Source organism: Arachis ipaensis, chromosome B7 (genome assembly GCF_059453495.1).
Source record: "Arachis ipaensis isolate K30076 ecotype BB chromosome B7, ASM5945349v1, whole genome shotgun sequence".
NCBI lineage: Eukaryota > Viridiplantae > Streptophyta > Magnoliopsida > Fabales > Fabaceae > Arachis > Arachis ipaensis.
In genome coordinates, this window is record NC_142442.1 from 20238579 (window position 1) to 20264404 (window position 25826).

A 25826-nucleotide genomic window follows, 5' to 3' on the forward strand; every position below is an offset into this window, starting at 1 on the left:
GAGAGGTGGATGCTAGGAGGTTAACCATTTTTAATGGAAAAAAATGGAGAATTAACTAATATAAGCTCAAATACAAGAAAAAGTTAATTATTTAATATTTAATTTTATAAAAAGTTCAATGTAGATTGTTGAATGTTCTTGCAAAGTGTATTTGTATACAATATTTTTGGAACCTAAATTTTGGTTCACCTCTAAATATTGCCATCGAGATCCTAACGAAAGAACGAAATAGCCTAACAACCACTATACTATAGTATTTACCCAATTTTTATTTACCTTTTTATCCCTAATTTCATTAAAATACTTCAATTACCCTTCTTTTTTAAACCCTAAAAACTAACCGCTAAGTCTTGGTTTCATTCGAAAGGTTCAGAGCCTACATGATAGAGAAGAAAATAAAACTTTTTTGGCGGCATCATTGAAGCACCAAATGTTGAGAAGATGATCTTTCTTGAGATGATTCCTCCTAGCAATGTCGCACCAAGAAGAACTCTCTAGATTATAAGTTGATGCAGAGGTCATATTCCACTAGCACACTTCACCTGTCGGTTCTATGAGCCCTACGTTCATCCCAATCAGCCGCCCCTTCCCATCCCGAGCCTCAAGAACCCTCATAATCGCTGCGTCTTTGTGTGCCAAGATCGTGCACTCCTCGTTTATCTGCTTCTTCGGCATCACTAACCGGCTGTTATTAGGTTCCAAGTCTGTCTTTGTTAACTTCCTCTGCATCACAAAAGTTACATCAAATCCTTTCAGCGAAGCGATAATTGCCTTGAAAATTTCCAAAAGCTTTGGAATATCAGTCTTTGTTGTTGATGTAGATGCCAATGTGGATCCTGTTGAATGTCATGTAGATGCCAATATGGATCCTATTGAAGGCGATGATGCAGCATTCTTCTTATTCAGCATTCTCTTGCCTTGATTCTCTTTCGTGCATGCCTTTCCAAGAGAGTAGTGCATCTTCAACGCTTTGGAGAACCTCTTAAGTACCGCACGGTCCTCTTTGCAGTAGGACCTCTTCGTTGCTTTAATTGCTGCCCGGTTCACTTTGCAGTACTCCGGATCCCGCAGGGACACTACGACGTCAATTCTTGTAAAGCGGAAGGGATTCGGAGCCATAGCTTCTATTGTTTCCAAATCCAGCTTCAACAACTCCTTCAAAGTTTTCTTGCTTCTCATCTTGGCAACCATGATGACACTAGAAACACTTTCCAAAAACAAGTTAGACTTTTTTTTCACAAGAATGTGAGACTCATGAATCAGAATTTATAGGATGTGCTTTATTTAGAGTTTAAGCTATGATAGAATTAAATACTTTCTACTTTTAAAAATCAATTACGGAAGATTTTGATTAATTTTAATCTGCGTAAGTTTAATTTAAGATATGATATGATAAGATACTGTTTCAAAATAATTATTTGATATGATCTTAGTCTTTAATATCTCAATTGACAGGTTTAACTGGACACAACACAAGCTTTCACTCGACTTCGATTTTATTCTTTTCAAATTGGTTTTCATTCAAGCTTAACCGGATAGTGGATACACACAATTTTAAGTTTTAATTGAAAGTTAGATATGATTTTAATTTTTATTTGAAAAATTTTCTTCTGTAAGGTTTTAACTGATTTTTCAACCCAAGCATTTTTCTATCACTTAAACGGATTTTCTTTCATTTCCCTTTTTCTTGATCTCTCGGTTTTTTGTTGAAAGAAAAAAAAAAGAAAACAAAGTTTTGGAGAAGCAATTCCTCAGTTTTTAATATCTTGACTTTGTTGATTTCCAAACTTTTTTACCGAGACTAGTATTTAAATAAAGTTTCTACTACACTTTTTTTTTAGTGTTTCCTGTTAGTTGATGTGTGTATTTTTTCTATTCATGTGTTGTGCAAACTGGACTATTTGTATATAACATTTTCTAGGTTTTCTTCACTCCAGTGATGATTAGCGTTGCTAAATCATTTGATGCTCCGATAAAGGTTAAAGTCTTATCTAAGTGAATTGAGTTTATTTTCTCCTCCTATATATGAATTTAAACAATATACTTTATACAATGTCTTCCTAATATTGATCATTCCGATTATTTTTCAGCTTTTGTTCCCCACAGCAGATTCTGCCCGGCCATTTTCAATGGTTGGCCTTGGTGACATTGTCATCCCTGGTAGGCTGACTTGTTTATTGATGTATTTCTTGCAAATGTATCCGGCTTTTTGTAGCAGTAAGATTAGTGTAGAACTTCTTAATTTATATCTGGTATTAGATTCTGATATGTTATAGGAAAAGAGTTGTTCATTAATGAGTAGGGAGGTTGAAATTTTTAAGTGGCTCAACTTAGGAAATGTTAAAATTTAAGTTTTTGAAACAAAGGTAATGCATTTCACCACATTATCTGTCAATTATAGGGACACAAAAGTCAGTTTCATGTGGAATGAGGAGGAATGGTTCCTCTCACATTTGAATTCATGAAACCTCAAAAGCCATTGGTAGAACAACAAACAGCAACAAAATAAAATACTAAATGTTATCTCCTTAATTACACCTGATATAACAGAAAAGTTAAATGTAAATTCTTGTGGTAGTGTCATCCTCTACTAACCAGAACTTCTAAGATCTTCACCTAATTTAAGTCTGTAAAATTCTTCTTTAAGATTATTCTGATCTTCAATTTTGTTTCACCTATGGTTAACCACATATTTAGTCAATGACTATTTTATAGAGGTTGTATGGTTGTTTCAATCATTGTTCTCTATGTGACCATTTGAATAGGGAACTTTTCCTATCTCATTTCTATTATGAAACATGTTTCATATTTTCTTATATGCTTCACATTGTGGAATAAGTCATGAAAAGATTATATACTTTTTTTTATTGTATTCCCTGTATGTACTGCAGAATTTTATGCAGTTTTCATCTTTCATATTTTCATACTTATGTGCATTTTGAGGTAAAAAGTCAGTGACTTTTATGTCATAATTTTGTTATTTCATTTTTTTTATAAAATACTCTCAGGTATCTTCTTAGCATTGGCTTTGCGGTTTGATGTGTCCAGAGGAAAACAGCCTCAATATTTCAAAAGCTTATTTTTAGGATATACTATTGGCTTGGCGCTTACAATTTTTGTGATGAATTGGTTTCAAGCTGCTCAGGTGACTGGATCTGAGTACTTATTTCTTCTTTTACTTCTCCCTTCTGTTCTTGACTTTTGCTCATGATGTCATGGTAGTTTAAGATGGAAAGTATTTGAAGATCATATTGACACATATGGCTGATCAAGCATGTGAAAATATCATGTTTCTTTGACAATTTTGTGAATAATCTGATGAAATGTGCATTCGGCTGACAAAATTAAGGCCATGTAGTGTGCTGGGCCAGCCTGCAGTTTGAAAACAGCTACAAATCTAAGCACTAAAGTTGCAAAGTTTCTCCTTTTTTATGTTTACTCAAATATCATTAAAATATTCATCTATTATAAATGAACTTTGAAGTCTTAGTACATTTTAGTATAAAAGAGTACTTTTGAAATTAGCTTTATATATATATATATATATATATATATATATATATATATATATATATATAGGAAATGCATTCTCTTTTAACATGGATTGATTGGATTCTCCCTTCACCCCTCTCCTTCTTTCCTTTTATCTTTGTTTCAGCCTGCTCTTTTATACATTGTCCCTGCTGTAATTGGATCTTTGGCTGTTCATTACATATAGAATGCTGATGTTAAACAAGTTCGTTTGGCTTACTAATTTTATCTCTGGTCTGTTCTTTGTTAAGTTCTTACTAATTTTTTGTGAGGGGAATACATACCCAATAAGGTACTTTGAAAAAACAAATTACTTGCAAGTTGTAACAGTGTAATAGCAATGAAAGTTCCAAACATTTTCTTTTTGAAATAAAAATACCTAATAGTTCATTGATCGTGGATCGAAAGTTAAATTCTATTTTGGATATTAATTGAATGTTAGAAACCACTAGAAAGGATGTGAGTTGTAATTTTGGTTTGAAATTATAACATTATCTATAGTAAATAAGAAAATGTCTAATTATTGCAGTAACTAAATTTTCTTCTACTGTAAGATTTTAACTGTTTTTCAAACAAACTGCATCATGTTGCATATCAAAACTAAATCTTATACATATTTACAAATGTAAATTGACCTAAGTTTCCTGTTAAGGTTTCTATAAGGTTATTAAGTATGTTTAACATTTTACCATAGTAATAACAATCTTTTTGAACCGAGTTATAGTTAGAGGAAGACTAACTGAATGTAGGTTTAACTAGACTCAGACCTGTAGAATTTATGCATAACAATTTTTTTACTTTGTTTCTAATCAGTTATCGGAGTTTGACGAGTCGAAAATAGCCAACTCAGCTAAAGAAGAGAGTGATCCCAAATCTAGCAAAAAGGTGGAATAAAGTTGCATACCATAACTCTTTGGAGTTGAAATATTGGAGTTGAAGAAGGAATAGTCATTTTCTGGGAGCCGTAGTTACCTGTAATGCTAGCTTATTCAGCAGCATATATTTGTAAAAGATTTGTGATTGAGAAATATATCACTAGTCCCATTTTTCAAATCAATCATTTTTCTATCACTTAACCGATTTTCTTTTATCTCCTTTCATTTCTTCTTATCTTTTTTTTTTTTTGTTTCCAAATTCGTTTTCACTCAAGTTTACCTTAGTACATATAGTTTTGAGAAGTTTGCAAGAGGAAGGCTTCTTTATTCGATGGCATTTTTAATTAGGGTAAAATATATTTTTTGTCCTTAAAGTTTGTTAAAAGTTTTAAAAATATTCATAAATTTTATTTTATTTTAATTTTGTTCCAAAAATTTTTTAATTGTATCAAATATACTATGACAGCTGATTTTTAAAAAACTTATGACCAATTCAACAACAATTTCACAAGCACAACTTTCAACACAAATAAATCAGACATAGTTGTCATGTATTATTATTGGATTAGTCATAAATTTTTCGAAAATTTAGCTGTCAGGAGATATATTTGAAACAAATCAAAAATTTCAAGAACAAAAAATATATTTGATCTTTTTTATTATTAGAATTAAGATATAAAATTTGAATTTTTATTTAAATTCAAATAAAAAATATTTCTATATATATATATATATATATGTTTTAAAGTTAGTAAATAATAAATTAAGCAAAGATAGTAGCTTAAAATTGTAAAGCGAAATGTAAATAAACTGCTAAATTGTTGTAAAACTTTTTGATTGACGAGAGGTGGATGCTAGGAGGTTAGCATTTTTTAATGGAAAAAAGAATGGAAAATTAACTAATATAAGCTCAAATACAAGAAAAAAATTAATTATTTAACATTTAATTTTATAAAAAGTTCAATGTAGATCTATAAAAGTTCTTGTAAAGAGTATTTGTATACAATATTTTTGGAATCTAAATCTGGGTTCGCCTCTAAGCATTGCCATCAAGATCCTAACGAAAGAACGAAATAGCCTAACAATCTCTATACTATAGTATTTACTATTTAGTATTTACCCAATCCCTATTTATCTTTTTATCCCTAATTTCATTAAAATACTTCAATTACCCTTCCTTTTTAAACCCTAAAACTAACTGCTAAGTCTTGATTTCATTGCAAGGCTCAAAAGGTTCAGAGCCTACATGATGGAGAAGAAAATAAAATTTATTGGCGGCATCATTGAGGCCCCAAATGTTGAGAAGATGATCTTTCTTGAGATGATTCCTCCTAACAATGTCACACCAAGAAGAACTCACTAGATTATAAGTTGATGCAGAGGTCATATTCCACTTCTTCAGAACCTGATCATGGCACACTTCACCTGACGGTTCTATGAGCCCTACTTTCATCCCAATCAGCTGCCCCTTCCCATCCCGAGCCTCAAGAATCCTCACAATCATTGCATCTTTGTGTGCCAAGAACTTGCACTCTTCGTTTATCTGCTTCTCCGGCATCGCTAACTGGATGTTATTAGGCTCTAAGTCTGTCTTTGTTAACTTCCTCTGCATCACAAAAGTTACATCAAATCCTTTCAGTGAAGCGATAATCGCCTTGAAAATTTCCAGAAGCTCTGGAATATCAATCTTTGTTGTTGATGTAGATGACAATGTGGATCCTATTGAAGGCGATGTAGATGCCAATGTGGATCCTATTGAAGGCGATGATGCAGCATTCTTCTTATTCGGCATTCTCTTGCCTTGATTCTCTTTCATGCGTTTCTTTCGAAGAGAGTGGTGCAGCTTCAACACTTTGGATAACTTCTCGAGTACCGCACGGTCCTATTTGCAGTAGGACCTCTTATTTACCTTAATTGCTGCCTGGTTCACTTTGTAGTACTCCGGATCCTGCAGGGACACTACGACGTCAATTCTTGTAAGGCGGAATAGATTCGGAGCCATAGCTTCTATTGTTTTCAATTACAGCTTCAACAACTTCTTCAAAGTTTTCTTGCTTATCATCTTAGCAACCATGATGACACTAGAAACACTTTTCAAAAATAGGTTAGACTTTTTTTCACTAGAATGTGAGACTCATGAATTAGAATTTATAGGATGTGCTTTATTTAGAGTTTAAGGCTTTAAGCTATGATAGAATTAAATACTTTATATTCTTAAAAATCAATTACGGAAGATTTTGATTAATTTTAATATGTGTAAGTTTAATTTAAGATATGATATGATATGATAAGATACTGTTTCAAAATAATTATCTGATATGATCTTAGTCTTTAATATCTCAATTGACAGGTTTAACTGGACACAACACAAGTTTTCACTCGACTTCGTTTATGTTGTTTCCAAATTTATTTTCGTTCAAGTTCAACTGGATAATGGATACACATAGTTTTAATTGAATGTTGGATATGATTTTAATTTTGATTTGAAACTAACTTTCTTCGGATTTTCTTTTCTTTTCCTTTTTTTTTTCCTCTCTTGTCTTTTTGTTGTTTCCAAGTTCGTTTTCACTCAAGTTCGGATTTTGTCTTTTTGTGGTAGCTAATTATTCGTCTATGTGTACACCACACGAAGTGAAGGAAAAAACATGATTTTAACCACGAATGTGTTTCCTGAAATAGTTCCCTTCTGCAGAAGAGTCTAAGAAGATTTCAAGTAATTCCTGGGGAGCATTTACTTGTAGCATAGAGACTTTTCCCTGTTGCAACACATGTCAAATGTTTCAAGGTAAAATAAAGGTGCATTACAGTGGGTACATATCCTTGGAGTAGGTAGTGTAGTTTGAAGCACTGTTGTATTCTCTTGAAAATTTCGAGCACAATTGTGGGATGTTCGGACATGGTGGCTAATTTCTGCACTCGCGTAGATAAATAAAATATTATGTTATATATCTTTTTTCAACATGTGCCAATAATTGTATGGTTAGGTACACGGGAAGAATTCATCAATTATTTCATATATTTTTTAGATAGTGGAATCAAGAGTGAACAAAGAATATCTATACAACTTCCCAAATGAGGATTATTTTTTGGAAAATAAATGTAATCTTTAAAGATGTAGTGTATTTTTCTAGATTTTTGTGTTGCCTAAAAATCATATAAAATTGTCAAAGTTTAAAGTTCTAGGTAATATATGAGGTAAAATATTTAATTGAACAGATTTTTATTCTGAATTATACTGAAATATATAAAGAGTATTTTTAAAATTGTTTGATTCTAATGTATTTCTTTGCTATTTAATTTGTTGAAAGTTTTGATTGTCGCCTAATAATTTGTAATAATTTTAGTTTAATTTTTTAAATTTATTATGATAAAGTAACGATATGATAAAGATTTTGTCTATTAAAATTACATAAAGATTTTTGAAAATTTCTTTGTTTATTGTACTTTATTTGGTTATTTTTTAGGTGTTTATGTTAATATTTTTTACATTATTAAATTTTATTTTGATAATTTATTTATCATCAAGGGTTTATATTCCCTAATTACTGTAACTACATTAAAATTTAGTTTCCATGTCTGAATAATATTATGTGTCCCATAATTATTGCTATTGGATAATTGTGGTAGTAGTATTTTTTTAGTTAGTTATTCAATAAAAATTTATCTAGTAACTCTTAAAAATGTATACGTTATCTATGTTTTTAAGTTGATTTTTTTTTATTTAGTTATCTATTGACTTGTAACATTTAATCTAGTATTTAATCTTTTTTTTAAGAAATTAGGATACGTGTCATTACCAAATTTCACTATTTATTGAATTCTTAATTGGATAAAGACTTGATAATAAAAAAGACCTATATAATTTGTACAGTATATGTTTAAATACATGAGATAAAATATCAATATTTTAGTACTATTTTTTAATTGTTGTTTTTGTGTTTAAATTTGATATTTTTACTTGTACTCTTTAATTTTAAAAGATATATTTTGTTACCAAAATTTTATTAACAAAGTTATTCCTATTATTAATAGTCTTATGAATGTATTGACTATTTTGAATTTTTTATGTATTAAATATTTGTTTTAACATTATTTTTTATTAAATTTATAATTTTTCTTGTCATTAGACATTTTATATAGTAGTGTATGATAACAAACTTTTACATTTATTCAATACAAAAAATATTTTAAATGAATATTATATGATGATGATAAAATATTAGATATATAAATAGAATACTGACCATTCATATTTGCATGGCTTCTAGCATTATTTGTAATTAGTTTATGATAAGAAATTAGTTGAGACATTGAAGTAGTACCAACAGCGGTGTCTCGACCTACACTTATACAAGAAAAAAAAAACAAACTTTATATGTTATACATTTTTTTTGTAAAAATTAAAAATTAGTGTTAGCAATAAAATTAATCGTCCAAATTAAGTTAGTTAATTTTGTTAATCCTCTGTATTAAGAAGATTTAATGTGGAGGCAGAATAACTTATACGCCGTTGTTATGTTCTAAGTATATAGGATACTGTATCTTCAGAATATCATCTTTCTTGAGAAACAAAATCAAGGCCATGTAGTGTGCTAGGCCAGCCTGCAGCTTGAAAACACCTACAAAATTAAGTACTAAAGTTACAAAATTCCTCCTTTTTTATGTTTACTCAAATATCATTAAAAAATTCATATGTTATAAATGAATTTTGAAGTCTTAGTACATTTTAGTAGAAAAAGAGTACTATTGAAATTAGCTTTTTTAGATTCAGTTTATATATATATATATATATGGGAAATGCATTCTCTTTTAATATGGATTGATTGGATTCTCCCTCCCCCTCTCCTTTCTTTTTATCTTTGTTTCAGCTTGCTCTTTTATACATTATACCTATTGTAATTGAATTTTTGGCTGTTCATTGGATATGAAATATTGATGTTAAACATGTTCGTTTGACTTACTAATTTTACCTCTGATCTGTTCTTTGTTAAGTTCTTGCTAATTTTTTGTGAGGGCAATACATATCCACTAGGGTACTTTAAAAAACGAATTACTTGCAAGTTGTAATAGTGTAATGGCAATAAAAGTTCCAAACATTTTCTTCTTGAAATAAAAATACCTAATGGTTCAATGATAGTGGATCGAAAGTTAAATTCTATTTTGGATATTAATTGAATGTTAGAAATCACTTAGAAAGGGTGTGAGTTTTAATTTTGGTTTGAAACTATAATATTATCTACAGTAAATAAGAAAATGTCTAATTGTTGCGGTAACTAAATTTTCTTCTATTGTAAGATTTTTTAACTGTGTTTCAAACAAACTGCATCATGTTGCATATCAAAACTAAATCTTATACATATTTACAAATGTAAATTGACCTAAAGTTTTCTGTTAAGGTTTCTATAAGGTTATTAAGTATGTTTAACATTTTATCATAGTAATAACAATCCTTATCAACCGAGTTATAATTAAAGGAAGACTAACTGAATGTAGGTTTAACTAGACTTAGACCTGTAAAATTTATGCATAACAACTTTTTTACTTTGTTTCAAATCAGTTATTGGAGTTCAACGAGTCGAAGATAGCCAACTCATCTAAAGAAGAGAGTGATCCCAAATCTAGCACAAAGTTGGAATAAACTTGCATACCATAACTCTTTGGAGTTGAAATATTGGAGTTGAAGAAGAAATAGTCATTTTCTGGGAGGCCAGTTACCTGTAATGCTAGCTTATTCAGCAGCGTACATTTGTAAAAGATTTGTGATTGAGAAATATATCACTAGTCCCATTTTTCAGCTCAAGCATTTTTCTATCACTTAACCAATTTATTTTATCTCCTTTTATTCTTTGTTATCTTTTTGTTGTTTCCAAATTCGTTTTCACCCAAGTTTATCTGAGTACACATAGTTTTGACAAGTTTGCAAGAGGAAGCCTTCTTTGTTCGATGGCATTTTTAATTAGGTAAAATATATTTTTTGTCCTTAAAGTTTGTTAAAAGTTTTAAAAATACTTTTAAGTTTTATTTTATTTCAATTTTATCCCAAAAATTTTTCAATTGCATTAAATATATCTATAACAGCTGATTTTTTTTAAAAAATTAAGACCAATTAAGCAACAATTTTACAAGAATAACCTTCAACACAAGCAAACCAGATATAGTTGTTATGTATTATTATTGAAGTTGTCAAACGTATATTTGATACAAATAAAAAATTTCAAAGACAAAAAATATATTTTATCTTTTTAATTGTTAGAATTAAAATATAAAATATAAAATTTTATTTAAATTCAAATATAAAATATTTCTGTATATATATTTATGTTTTAAAGTAAGTAAATAATAAATTAAACAAAGATAGTAGCTAAAAATTGAAAAGCGAAATGTAAATAAACTGCTAAATTGCTATAAAAGTTTTTGATTGATGAGAGGTGGATGCTAGGAGGTTAAGCATTTTTAATGGAAAAAAGAATGGAGAATAACTAATATAAGCTCAAATACAAGAAAAAAATTAATTATTTAACATTTAATTTTATAAAAAGTTCAACGAACATTGTTGAAAGTTCTTGCAAAGAGTATTTGTATACAATGTTTTTGGAACCTAAATTTTGGTTCGCCTCTAAATATTGCCATCGAGATCCTAACGAAAGAACGAAATAGCCTAACAACCCCTATACTATAGTATATATCCAAGTCTGTCTTTGTTAACTTCCTCTGCATCACAAAAGTTACATCAAATCCTTTCAGTGAAGCGATAATCGCCTTGAAAATTTCCAAAAGCTTTGGAATATCAGTCTTTGTTGTTGATGTAGATGCCAATGTGGATCCTGTTGAATGTGATGTAGATGCCAATATGGATCCTATTGAAGGTGATGATGCAGCATTCTTCTTATTCAGCATTCTCTTGCCTTGATTCTCTTTCGTGCATGCCTTTCCAAGAGAGTAGTGCATCTTCAACGCTTTGGAGAACCTCTTAAGTATCGCACGGTCCTCTTTGCAGTAGGACCTCTTCGTTGCCTTAATTGCTGCCCGGTTCACTTTGCAGTACTCTGGATCCCGCAGGGACACTACGACGTCAATTCTTGTAAAGCGGAAGGGATTCGGAGCCATAGCTTCTATTGTTTCCAAATCCAGCTTCAACAACTCCTTCAAAGTTTTCTTGCTTCTCATCTTGGAAACCATGATGACACTAGAAACACTTTCCAAAAACAGGTTAGACTTTTTTTCACAAGAATGTGAGACTCATGAATCAGAATTTATAGGATATGCTTTATTTAGAGTTTAAGCTATGATAGAATTAAATACTTTCTGTTTTTAAAATCAATTACGGAATATTTTGATTAATTTTAATCTGCGTAAGTTTAATTTAAGATATGATATGATAAGATACTGTTTCAAAATAATTATCTGATATGATCTTAGTCTTTAATATCTAAATTGACAGGTTTAACTGGACACAACACAAGTTTTCACTCAACTTCGTTTTTATTCTTTTCAAATTGGTTTTCATTCAAGTTTAACTGGATAGTAGATACACACAGTTTTAACTTTTAATTGAATGTTAGATATGATTTTAATTTTTATTTGAAAAATTTTCTTCTGTAAGGTTTTAACTGATTTTTCAACCCAAGCATTTTTCTATCACTTAACTGATTTTTTTTTCACGTAAAAAAAAAAAAGAAACGGATTTTATTTTATTTCCCTTTTTTTTTATCTTTTGTCTTTTTGTTCTCTCATCTTTTTGTTGAAAGAAAAAAAAAAGAAAACAAAGTTTTGGAGAAGCAATTCCTTATTTTTTAATATCTTGACTTTGTTGATTTCCAATCTTTTTTACCGAGACTAGTATTTAAACAAAGTTTCTTCTACACTTTTTTTTAGTGTTTCCTGTTAGTTGATGTGTGTATCCTTTCTATTCATGTGTTGTGCAGACTGGACTATTTGTATATGACATTTTCTGGGTTTTCTTCACTCCAGTGATGGTTAGTGTTGCTAAATCGTTTGATGCTCCGATAAAAGTTAAAGTGTTATCTAAGTGAATTGAGTTTATTTTCTCCTCCTTTATATGAATTTAAACAATATACTTTATACAATATCTTCCTAATATTTATCATTCCGATTATTTTTCAGCTTTTGTTCCCCACAGCAGATTCTGCTCGACCATTTTCAATGCTTGGCCTTGGTGACATTGTCATCCCTGTTAGGCTGACTTGTTTATTGATGTATTTTCTTTCAAATGTATCCGGCTTTTTGTAGCAGTAAGATTAGTGTAGAACTTCTTAATTTATATATGGTATTGGATTCTGATATGTTATAGGAAAAGAGTTGTTCATTAATGAGTAGGAAGGTTGAAATTTTTAAGTGGCTCAATTTGAGGAATGTTAAAATTTAAGTTTTTGAAACAAAAGTAATGCATTTTACCACATTATCTGTCAATTTATAGGAATACAAAAGTGAGTTTCATGTGGAATGAGGAGGAATGGTTCCTCTCACCTTTGGTTTCATGAAACCTCAAAAGCCATTGGTAGAACAACAAACAACAACAAAATAAAATATTAAATGTTATCTCCCTAATTACACCTGATATAACAAAAAAGTTAAATATAAATTCTTGTGGTTTTGTCATCCTCTACTAACCAGAACTTCTAAGATCTTCACCTAATTTAAGTCTGTAAAATTCTTCTTTGAGATTATTCTGATCTTCAACTTTTCACCTATGGTTAACCACATATTTAGTCAATGACTATTTTATAGAGGCTGTATGGTTGTTTCAATCATTGTTCTCTATGTGACCATTTGAATAGGGAATTTTTCCTATCTCATTTCTGTTATTAAACATGTTTCATATTTTCTTATATGCTTCACATTGTGGAATTAGTCATGAAAAGATTATATACTTTTTTTATTGTATTTCCTGTACTGCAGAATTTTATGCAGTTTTCATATTTCATATTTTCATACTTATGTGCATTTTGGGGGGTAAAGAGTCAGTGACTTCTATGTCATAATTTTTTTATTTCATTTTTTTGATACAATACCTTCAGGTATCTTCTTAGCATTGGCTTTGCAGTTTGATGTGTCCAGAGAAAAACAACCTCAATATTTCAAAAGCTTATTTTTAGGATATACTATTGGCTTGGCGCTTACAATTTTTGTGATAAATTGGTTTCAAGCTGCTTAGGCGACTGGATTTGAGTACTTATTTCTTCTTTTACTTCTCCCTTTTGTTCTTGGCTTTCGCTTATGATGTCATGGTAGTTTAAGATGGAAAGTATTTGAAGATCATATTAACACATATGGCTGATCAAGCATGTGAAAATATCATGTTTCTTTGACAATTTTGTGAATAATCTGATGAAATGTGCATCCGGCTGACAAAATTAAGGTCATATAGTGTGCTGGGCCGGCCTGCAGTTTGAAGACAGCTACAAAACTAAGTACTAAAGTTGCAAAGTTTCTCCTATTTTTATGTTTACTCAAATATCATTAAAATATTCATCTATTATAAATGAACTTTGAAGTCTTAGTACATTTTAGTAGAAAGGAGTACTTTTGAAATTAGCTTTTTTAGGAGTATATAGGAAATACATTCTCTTTTAATATGGATTGATTGGATTCTCCCTTCACCCCTCTCCTTCTTTCCTTTTATCTTTGTTTCAGCCTGCTCTTTTATACATTGTCCCTGCTGTAATTGGATCTTTGGCTGTTCATTGCATATGGAATGCTGATGTTAAACAGGTTCGTTTAGCTTACTAATTTTACCTTTGTTTGTTAAGTTCTTACTAATTTTTTGTGAGGGCAATACATATCCAATAAGGTACTTTCCAAAAACAAATTACTTGCAAGTTGCAACAGCATAATGGTAATAAAAGTTCCAAACATTTTTTTTTAAAATAAAAATACCTAATGATTCATTGATAGTGGATCGAAAGTTAAATTCTATTTTGGATATTAATTGAGTGTTAGAAACCACTAGAAAGGATGTGAGTTTTAATTTTGGTTTGAAATTATAACATTGTCTACAGTAAATAAGAAAATGTCTAATTATTGCGGTAACTAAATTTTCTTTTACGGTAAGATTTTAACTGTCTTTCAAACAAACTGCATCATGTTGCATATCAAAACTAAATCTTATACATATTTACAAATGTAAATTGACCTAAGTTTCCTGTTAAAGTTTCTATAAGGTTATTAAGTATGTTTAACATTTTACCATAGTAATAACAATCCTTATGAACTGAGTTATAGTTAGAGGAAGACTAACTGAATGTAGGTTTAACTAGACTCAGACCTGTAGAGTTTATGTATAACAATTTTTTTACTTTGTTTCAAATCAGTTATTGGAGTTTGACGAGTCAAAAATAGCCAACTCAGCTAAAGAAGAGAGTGATCCCAAATCTAGCAAAAAGGTGGAATAAACTTGCATACCATAACTCTTTGGAGTTGAAATATTGGAGTTGAAGAAGGAATAGTCATTTTCTGGGAGCCCCAGTTACCTGTAATGCTAGATTATTCAGCAGCATACATTTGTAAAAGATTTGTGATTGAGAAATATATCACTAGTCCCATTTTTCAACTCAAGTATTTTTCTATCACTTAACCGATTTTCTTTTATCTCCTTTCATTCCATCTTATCTTTTTGTTGTTTCCAAATTCTTTTTTTGTTGTTTCCAAATTCATTTTCAACAACTCCTTCAAAGTTTTTTTGCTTCTCATCTTGGCAATCATGATGACACTAGAAACACTTTTCAAAAATAGGTTAGACTTTTTTCACTAGAATGTGAGACTCATGAATCAGAATTTATAGGATGTGCTTTATTTAGAGTTTAAGGCTTTAAGCTATGATAGAATTAAATGCTTTCTATTCTTAAAAATCAATTACGAAAGATTTTGATTAATTTTAATATGTGTAAGTTTAATTTAAGATATGATATGATATGATAAGATACTATTTCAAAATAATTATCTTCTTTAATATCTCAATCGACAGGTTTAACTGGATACAACACAAGTTTTCACTCGACTTCGTTTATGTTGTTTCCAAATTTGTTTTCGTTCAAGTTTAACTGGATAGCGGATACACATAGTTTTAATTGAATGTTAGATATGATTTTAATTTTGATTTGAAACAAACTTTCTTCGGATTTTCTTTTCTTTCCCTTTTTTTCCTCTCTTGTCTTTTTGTTGTTTCCAAGTTCGTTTTCACTCAAGTTCGGATTTTGTCTTTTTGTTGTAGCTAATTGTTCGTCTATGTGTACACCGGACGAAGTGAAGGAAAAAACATGATTGTAACCACGAATGTGTTTCCTGAAATAGTTCCCTTCTGCAGAAGAGTCTAAGAAGATTTCAAGAAATTTCTGGGGAGCATTTACTTGTAGCAAAGAGACTTTTTCCCGTTGCAACACATGTCAAATGTTTCATGGTGAAATAGACGTGCATTACAGTGGGTGCATGTCCTTGGAGTAGGTACTGTAGTTTGAAGCACTGTTATATTCTCTTGAAAATTTCGAGCACAATTGTGGGATGTTTGGACATAGTAGCTAATTTCTGCACTCGCGTAGGTAAATAAAATATTATGTTATAAATCTTTTTTCAACATGTGCCAATAATTGTATGGTTAGGTACACGAAAAGAATTCATCAATTATTTCATATATTTTTTAGATAGTGGAATCAAGAGTGAACAAAGAATATCTATACAACTTCTTAAATGAGGATTATTTTTTAGAAAATAAACGTAATCTTTAAAGATGTAGTGTATTTTTCTAGATTTTTCTGTTGCCTAAAAATCTTATAAAATTGTCAAAGTTTAAAGTTCTAAGTAATATATGAGGTAAAATATTTAATAGAGCAGATTTTTATTCTGAATTATACTGAAATATATAATGAGTATTTTTAAAATTGTTTGATTCTAATGTATTTCTTTGTTGAAAGTTTTGATTGTCGCCTAATAATTTGTAATAATTTTAGCTTAATTTTTTAAATTTATTATGATAAAGTAATGATATGATAATGATTTTGTCTATTAAAATTGCATAAAGATTTTTAAAAATTTCTTTGTTTATAGTACTTTATTTGATTATTTATTTAGGTCTTTATGTTAAGAGCATCGCTAGGGAGACAATGAGATATGTATACAATGTATACAATGGGCTATTTATTAGGCCCAATTAATATTAATAGAAAGAATTAATCAATTAATAACCCTAATCATATTTTAGTTGTTTATTTTAACATACCACCTAATTTCTTATATTCACAGTTTTTCCCCAAATCAATCAACCCCTTTGTTTTGCCGTTTTTCCTCCCCCTACACCCAAACCCTTGCTATTTCTGAACATTGCAGTAACGTGACAAAACCCAAACCCTCTCAATCCTTGATCACACACAATCCCTGTTGCAACAAAGGAAGGTCACCCATCAACCCATCAATCCTCACAATTGGTATCAATAACGGCGCCGTCTAAGTCCTGATCATCCCGCCGTCTCTTCAACGGAGCAGCTGGGCGCGACGCCGGCCATCGGGAACGCCCTCAAGGAGCCGTCACCCACGAAACGTGCAGCAGCCAACTTCTTTTCGCGTGGGCGCTTTCATCTCCTACCATCGGAAGAAACCCCCACCTGCTCGTCAACGTACAGATCACCGGAACCTCAAAGAACATGTGTATGAAACGTGACGTATCCTAGCTGACCATTATTAAAAATGGGTTGATATTTGTTGGATGGTTACTTTAACAGTATGTTGGATGGTTACTTTAATAGTATTTTGGATGTTCACTTTAAGTTTGCAAGTAGCAATTTATAAACATCTAACTCTTATATAAATAAGCATCCATGGTGAACAATTCATCAAACCATTCTCACCTTATTAGGCTGCTGACCGTCGGCAACAAAATGTTCGGGAACTTCTTCCGGTGGTTTCAATGGAACCATTCTCACCTTATGATGCGGTGTCGCTGGAAGGAGCCACACGCTGGGAGAAGGGCGTTCATCAATGAGGACCTCAACGTCTTCGGGAGCGACTTCCGGTGAACACGAGCCAGTGAGAAAAAGAGATAGTAACGTCGGTGAGAGGGGTTGCGTTGTTGGTTGTGTCGGCGACGCCGTTCATAGAGAATAGGTCATGGTTTGTGTTTTGGTTTTACTGAATCCTAAGTTTTTGAACCATTCAAACTAACAAATCTTTATAATTAATGATTATAATTCAGTATTAATTTCAATTAAACCCTCGGTACCCAAAATTTAATTTTAATTTCAATTAAACCCCATTGTATGCATTGTATAATAATAGCATTGGTTACTCATACTTTTCCTTATGTTAATATTTCTTACATTATTAAATTTTATTTTGATAATTTCTTTATCATCAAGGGTTTATATTCCCTAATTACTGTAATTACATTAAAATTTAGTTTCCATATCTGAATAATATTGTGTCCCATAATTATTGCTATTGGATAATAGTTGTAGTAGTATTTTTTTTAGTTCGTACTTAAATTAGTTATTCAATCAAAATTTATCTAATAATTCTTAAAAATATAAACGTTATCTATGTTTTTAAGTTGATTTTTTCTGATTTAGTTATCTATTGACTTGTAATATTTAATCTAGTATTTAATCTTTTTTTATTTAAGAAATTAGGACATGTGCCATTACCAAATTTCACCATTTATTGAATTCTTAATTGGATAAAGACTTGATAATAAAAAAGACCTATATAATTTGTACAGTAAATGTTTAAATACATGAAATAAAATATCAATATTTTAGTACTATCTTTTAATTGTTGTTTTTGTGTTTAAATTAGATATTTTTATTTCTAGTTGTACTCTTTAATTTTAAAAGATATATTTGTTACCAAAATTTTGTTAACAAAGTTATTCTTATAATTAATAGTCTTATGAATGTATTGACTATTTTGAATTTTTTATTTATTAAATATTTGTCTTAACATTATTTTTTATTAAATTTATAATTTTGTTTGTCATTAGACATTTTATATAGTAGTGTACGATAATAAACCTTTGCATTTATTCAATACAAAAAATTTTTTAAATGAATATTATATGATGATGATGAAATATTAAAGATATAAATAGAATACTGGCCATTCATATTTGCATGGCTTCTAGCATTATTTGTAATTAGTTCATGATAAGAAATTGGTTGAGGCATTGACGTAGTGCCTCGACCTACACTTATACAAAAAAAAAAAAAAAAACAAACTTGATATGTTATACATTTTTTGGAAAAATTAAAAATTAGTGTTAGCAATAAAATTAATTGTCTAAATTAAGTTAGTTAATTTTGTTAATTCTCTGTATTAAGAAGATTTAATGTGGAGGCAAGATAACTTATATCGCCGTTGTTACATGTTTTAAGCATATAGGATACTAACCAATGTATTTTCATACCTCTTTTTTTAGAAAAGAATACAGATAATAAGCATAATTTAAACTCGTGAGAAAGTTATTAGTTATCGTAATAAAAGTTAACTTTGATCGTATGAAACAAAACACCAGTGACTTTAATTCTTTTAAATTTTTGTAATTTTAGTGTGCTCAATATAATAGATTTTTATTATAAAACAAATTGTTTTTTCTATGCTTCTATTTAATTTGTTATATGTTAATTTTTTTCAAAAGTTTTAATCTTGTCCATTAATGTCTGACATATTTTAATCTGTTATATATTATATTGTACAATGAAGATGGAATATTAAAAAGATATAATTATTATTATTGTGTCAGTTATATTATCATGTGCTCTCATTCCTGTATTTTTGGGTTCACCAAGGCTCGAACTCTTGACTTTTCAGATCTAGCGTTCTAATACCATGCATGATACCACTCATCCTAAAAGCTTTAGCTGATGGGAAAAGGTAACATTAATGATTATATCTCTAATACTCTCTAAACTTCTATTGTACACATTGTATAAATATTCTATTGGCTCCTCATACTTTCCCTATACAAATAGAGGTAAAACAGAAAATAGGGGTGAAATAGGAAATAAAAATTGGATACCAAATTCTCAAAATTCCCATTATATATTACCTATTTATAAATTTATAAAAATCTATAAGAATATTACTCAAAATGCTTAATAAAATATTTTTATATTATAATGTTATCTCTGTGTGTAGATTTTAATGTTAACTCTGTATGTAGATATTTTTAAAAATAATAAAATATTTATAATTATTGTTAAACATGTATAATTATAATTATTTTAAACATTTTAATAATCTTTAGAGTACTGTTAATAAAAAGAGTACTGTTCATACCCTGGCCCAATAAATAGGACCCAGGATCCAAGCAAAGAAGCCCAACCCAAAGGGGTTGGCCCTCCCCCAGTACCGGCCTTCATCCCCAGAAGTCGGTACTGAACACGACCTACTCCAAAGAAGTCGGATACGAGGGTTAGCTGGCAGATAACACTCATTCGGATGAGTAACCGCCCCTAGAAACTCTCTAACCACTTCATAGAGCCATATCTTAACCTCCCTAAGATATGGGAACGGTTATCCACCTAAAAAGGTGGCACTACTTCAGCGGTGGTTATTGGTTCACCTCCATAAATACCCTGACATCCCTCAGGTATCACTAAGTCCCAATACATTCTCAACTTGCTCACACTCTTGCTAACTTAGGCATTGGAGTGTCATTGCAGGTACCACCCCCCATTCTCCCAGACGCGCAAGTCGAACGGAGGAACACCGAGTTTCAGGTGCACCAGCTGGCCACCTCCCTCACATGTTTGGGTCAACCAACGTCATCCGGCCCACTAATCTCCGGTTACCCATCGTAACATTGGCGCCGTTGCCGGGGACCCGAGAGATTGACCAGTGATGGCGGAAAGATCCCCTGAAGAAGGTCATGTGGAGACAGATTCTGATCAAGAGAATTTGAACACCGGAAACAATGAAGCAGATCAGAACCTCCACCAGGAAGCTAATGATCAAAATAAGGAAGGTACTTCCGGAATCAAAAATCCGAAGGCAAACTCTTCGGAGGGGCGCGAGTCAGAAAAAGAAGGACCCCCTCTCGCTAGTGAGCTTATGGGGCTAATTCACAGCCGCCTCGAGCAGCTAGAGCAGGAGCGGGAACGACAAAGGGAAGCTGAAAAGAACCTAAAAGAGGAGATGGAGCGACGAAAAGAGTTAGAAAGAAAACTCTTAAAGTTAGAATCCTCCCTCAAGGGTCGGAATTCCCAAGGCGATAGAGAAGATTCTCCCATAGGAGAGAAAGATCCGTTTAGCGAGGACATAATGAGGGCAAAAGTTCCGAGAAACTTTAGAAGCCCCGATATGGACCTCTACGATGGAACCACCGATCCAAAGCATCATCTGAGCAACTTTAAAAGTCGGATGTATCTGACCGACGCTTCAGACGCTACGCGATGCAAAGCTTTCCCGACAACCTTGTCCAAAGCAGCGATGAAGTGGTTCGACAGTCTCCCTCCGAGGTCAATTACCAGTTTTGAAGACCTCTCAAGAAAATTCTTGATGAGGTTCTCCATCCAGAAGGACAAAGTAAAACATGCACCAAGCCTCCTGGGAATAAAACAGGAGGTCGGGGAGTCCTTACGGGCCTATATGGAAAGATTCAACAAAGCATGTTTGGAGATTCAAGACCTGCCCACCGAAGCGGTCATCATGGGGCTAGTCAATGGTCTTAGAGAAGGTCCCTTCTCACAGTCCATATCAAAAAGACACCCCGCCTCTTTAAATGATGTACAGGAAAGAGCTGAAAAGTACATCAATATGGAAGAAAACGCTAGGCTAAGAGACCCGAGTTTGCGAATCGGACCCCCTCCCTCAACGAAAGAAAGGGAGAGGGAAGCGAAGAAGAAGGAAGAGCTCGGCCTTGATAGGCCAAGAAAATATCACTCTTATACTCCATTGAAAGTTCCTGTAGTAGACGTATACAGAGAAATTTGCAATACTGAAAGGCTGCCTCCCCCCAGACCCATCAAGAATAAAAAAGGGGGGAGCCGCAGTGATTACTGCGAGTACCATAAGATATATGGACACTCCACAAACGACTGTTACGACCTTAAAAATGTGATAGAAAAGCTAGCCAGAGAAGGTCAGCTTGACAGATATCTCATAGAAAGGTCGGATGGTCATGGAAAAAGAAAGCGAGAAGATGCGGATAGAAGAGATCCACCGCCACAAACTCCGGAGAGACATATCCATATGATCTCAGGAGGATTTGCGGGAGGGGGACTCACAAAATCCTCCCGAAAAAGACACCTCAAGAGAGTCTACCAGGTCGAAGAGGGGTCCCCCGATCTTCCGACCATTTCATTCACAAAGGAAGACGGGCGAGGAGTAATCCCTGGGCACGATGACCCAGTGGTAATTACTATGATCCTGGCAAATGCCCATCTACACAGAACCCTAGTAGACCAAGGAAGCTCAGCAGACATCCTCTTTAAGCCCGCTTTCGACAAGCTAGGTTTAGATGAGAAAGAGTTAAGAGCCTACCCCGACACCTTATACGGATTAGGTGACACGCCGATAAAGCCACTAGGATTTTTACCCCTCCACACCACCTTTGGAAAGGGGGAAAAGTCAAAGACTCTGAGCATAGACTTCATAGTCATCGATGTGGGGTCGGCTTATAATGCTTTAATCGGCAGGGCTACCCTTAACCGACTTGGAGCGGTGGTATCGACGCCCCACCTATGCATGAAGTTCCCGACCTCGTCGGGAATAGCGACGGTGAGGGGAGATCAGAAGCTGGCAAGGAAGTGCTACAATGAAAGCCTAAACCTGAGAGGAAAAGGCAGAGAAGTCCACACAATAGAACTCGGGGGAGCAAGGGTTAAAGAAGAGCTACGACCACAGCCCGGGGGAAAAACTGAGGAAATTCAGGTCGGCGAAGAGGAAGGAAAAAACACTCACATAGGAGCCAACCTAGGGGAAACCCTAAGACAAGGGTTGACTAGGCTCCTAAGAGATAACTCCGATCTCTTCGCCTGGAAGGCCTCCGACATGCCTGGGATAGATCCCGAGCTCATGTCTCACGAGCTCTCGGTCAACTCAGGGTCTCGACCTGTACAGCAAAGAAGACGCAAGCTCGGCCCAGAGCGAGCCCTAGTAGTAGAAGAACAAGTGCAGGCGCTCCTAAAAGCCGGCTTCATCAGAGAAGTCAAATACCCAACATGGCTAGCCAATGTAGTGCTAGTCAAAAAACAAAATGGTAAATGGAGAATGTGCGTCGACTACACCGACTTAAATAAGGCATGTCCCAAGGACCCCTATCCACTACCAAGCATTGACGCCCTAGTGGACTCTAGCTCGGGGTATCAATACCTGTCATTCATGGACGCCTACTCAGGATATAACCAAATCCCGATGTACGAACCAGACCACGAAAAAACATCATTCATCACGCCCAGAGCCAACTATTGCTACGTGGTCATGCCATTTGGATTGAAAAATGCAGGGGCCACATACCAGAGGCTGATGAATAAGGTGTTTGCCCCCCACTTAGGGAGCTTAATGGAAGCCTATGTCGACGATATGCTGGTAAAAACCAAGGAAGAAGTGGACCTCCTATCCGACCTCTCACAAGTCTTTGATACCATAAGGTTGCACGGGATGAGACTAAACCCTGCAAAGTGCGCCTTCGCAGTGGAGGCAGGAAAATTTCTAGGATTCATGCTAACACAAAGAGAGATCGAAGCCAATCCCGACAAGTGTAGAGCTATCCTAGAGATGAAAAGCCCGACTTGTTTGAGAGAAGTCCAACAGCTGAATGGCCGACTAGCAGCTCTCTCCAGATTTCTGGCAGGATCAGCATTAAGATCCCTTCCACTATTCTCCCTACTAAAAAAGGGGCACCAGTTTGAGTGGACCCCCGAATGCGAGGAGGCGTTCCAGGAGTTCAAAAAGTTTTTGAGCCAGCCTCCTATCTTGACCCGACCTATAGCCGGAAAAGACCTCATCCTATACCTCTCCGTGGCAGACAGGGCTGTCTCAGCAGCCTTGATAAGAGAAGAAGAGGTCAGGCAACACCCAATCTACTTCATCAGTAAAGTTCTACAGGGCCCTGAGCTAAGGTACCACAAATTAGAAAAGTTTGCCTACTCCTTAGTAATAGCCTCTCGAAGGCTACGGCCTTACTTTCAGGCTCACACAATAAGAGTCCGCACGAACCAACCCATGAAGCAGATCCTCCAAAAAACGGATATTGCAGGAAGAATGGTACAATGGGCAATAGAGCTCTCCGAGTTCGACTTAAAGTATGAAACTCGGACGGCGATTAAAGCCCAGTGCCTCGCCGACTTCGTTGCTGAATATGCAGGGGATCAAGAGAACAAACCGACTACCTGGGAACTCTACGTGGATGGATCCTCCAATAAAACAGGAAGCGGCGCAGGCATAATATTGGTAGATGAAAGGGGAACCCAGATAGAAGTTTCCCTCAAGTTCGAATTCCCAGCTTCAAATAATCAGGCAGAATACGAAGCCTTGATCGCAGGATTGAAGCTGGCTGAAGAAGTCGGTGCTACGAAAGTGATGGTATACAGCGACTCCCAGGTGGTGACCTCTCAAATAAGTGGGGAGTACCAGGCAAAAGACCCAACTATGAAAAGGTACTTGGAGAAAGCCTCGGAGCTCTTGGGGCGCTTTGCAGAAACCGAGGTGAAGCACATAACTCGGGATCTAAACAGCAGAGCAGACGCCCTATCCAAGCTAGCAAGTACCAAGCCCGGAGGAAATAACAGAAGCTTGATTCAAGAGACCCTCCAGGAACCCTCAGTGGTAAAAACAGAAGACACACTAGAAGTCTTTGAAGTGGTCGGATTAAACCTCGGATGGATGAACCCCTTAGTCGAATACCTAAAATTTGACATCCTCCCTAAGGAGGAAAAAGAAGCCCAGAAAATCCGAAGGGAAGCACAACATTATACTTTGGTGAAAAATGTTCTCTACAGAAGGGGGATATCAACACCATTGTTAAAGTGTGTACCGACCTTAAAAACCACCGAGGTGTTGGAGGAGGTACATAGCGGAATCTGCGGGAACCATCTCGGAGCCAGGTCATTGGCCAGGAAAGTAATCCGAGCTGGATTTTACTGGCCAACCTTATAGAAAGATGCCACAGAATTTGTGAAAAAGTGCCAGCCATGCCAAATGCATGCAAATTTCCACGTGGCTCCCCCAGAAGAGCTCATTAGTATCACTTCTCCATGGCCCTTTGCAAAATGGGGAATGGATTTGTTAGGTCCTTTTCCCCAAGCGCCAGGACAAGTTAAATACCTAATAGTGGGAATAAATTACTTCACAAAGTGGATAGAAGCAGAACCACTGGCCACCATCACTGCACAGAGGAGTCGGAGGTTCCTCTACAAAAATATAATCACAAGGTATGGGATACCTTATTCCATTACCACAGATAATGGAACCCAGTTCACCGACTCCACCTTTAGAAGCCTGGTAGCCAGTATGAAAATTAAACACCAGTTCACCTCGGTGGAACACCCACAAGCCAATGGGCAAGCCGAAGCAGCCAACAAAGTCATTCTGGCAGGACTGAAGAAAAGGTTACAAGACGCGAAAGGGGCTTGGGCTGAAGAGCTCCAACAAGTACTATGGGCTTACAGAACAACTCCCCAATCCGCCACTGGAGAAACACCCTTCCGACTAGTCTATGGCGTAGAAGCCATGATCCCAATAGAGGTCAATGAGCAAAGCCCAAGAGTGATTTTCCACGATGAGATCAGGAATATACAGGGACATAAAGAAGAACTCGACTTGCTCCCTGAAGTCCGAGAAGAAGCTCAGATAAGAGAAGCAGCATTGAAACAAAGGATGACTACAAGGTACAACAAAAAAGTCATTCGAAGGAGTTTCACCCCAGATGACTTAGTCTTAATCAGAAACGACATTGGGGTCAACAAATCTGGGGAGGGAAAGCTCGCCGCCAATTGGAAAGGACCATACAAAATCAAGGAGGTCTTAGGAAAAGGCTATTATAAGGTGACCGACTTAGGCGGCACCGAGTTACCAAGGTCATGGCATGCTTGTAATATGAAAAGGTACTACAGTTAAAAGCAAACCCTACTCCCTGATGTACTCTTTTCCCAGCTTCATGATTTTTTCCCAGAATCAAAGGGTTTTTTCTGAAGAAGGGTTTTTAACGAGGCATCACAGTAGGGGCTAAGGGAAATAAATTAGCAAAAGCCCTTAGTAGCAATAAGGTACCTCCTCAATTAATAAAGAACTCTTCCATTTTAAAAATCTCTTTCAAAATTCCCTTTTAAATTTTCTTTCTACGAAACGCGCCGATTTAAGCTCGACAAAACGTAAAAATCCCATGAACCGACCTAGATGGTCGTCAGGATAAAACGACGAGGTACAAGTCGGTGTAAAGAGACTATAGAAGTCGATCATGATAAACTCGGGATCGGT

At 34.0% G+C, this 25826-nt stretch overlaps 4 pseudogenes; all 4 read left to right on the forward strand.

The window, feature by feature from the left end:
- The first annotated feature begins 553 nt into the window (after positions 1 to 553).
- On the forward strand, positions 554 to 1012 carry LOC148550524 (uncharacterized; annotated as a pseudogene).
- Positions 1013 to 1879: 867 nt separating this feature from the next.
- On the forward strand, positions 1880 to 4425 carry LOC107606851 (signal peptide peptidase 2-like; annotated as a pseudogene).
- Positions 4426 to 5842: 1417 nt separating this feature from the next.
- On the forward strand, positions 5843 to 6301 carry LOC148550525 (uncharacterized; annotated as a pseudogene).
- A 6018-nt stretch (positions 6302 to 12319) lies between these two features.
- On the forward strand, positions 12320 to 14818 carry LOC110264896 (signal peptide peptidase-like; annotated as a pseudogene).
- The last annotated feature ends 11008 nt before the right edge of the window (positions 14819 to 25826 follow it).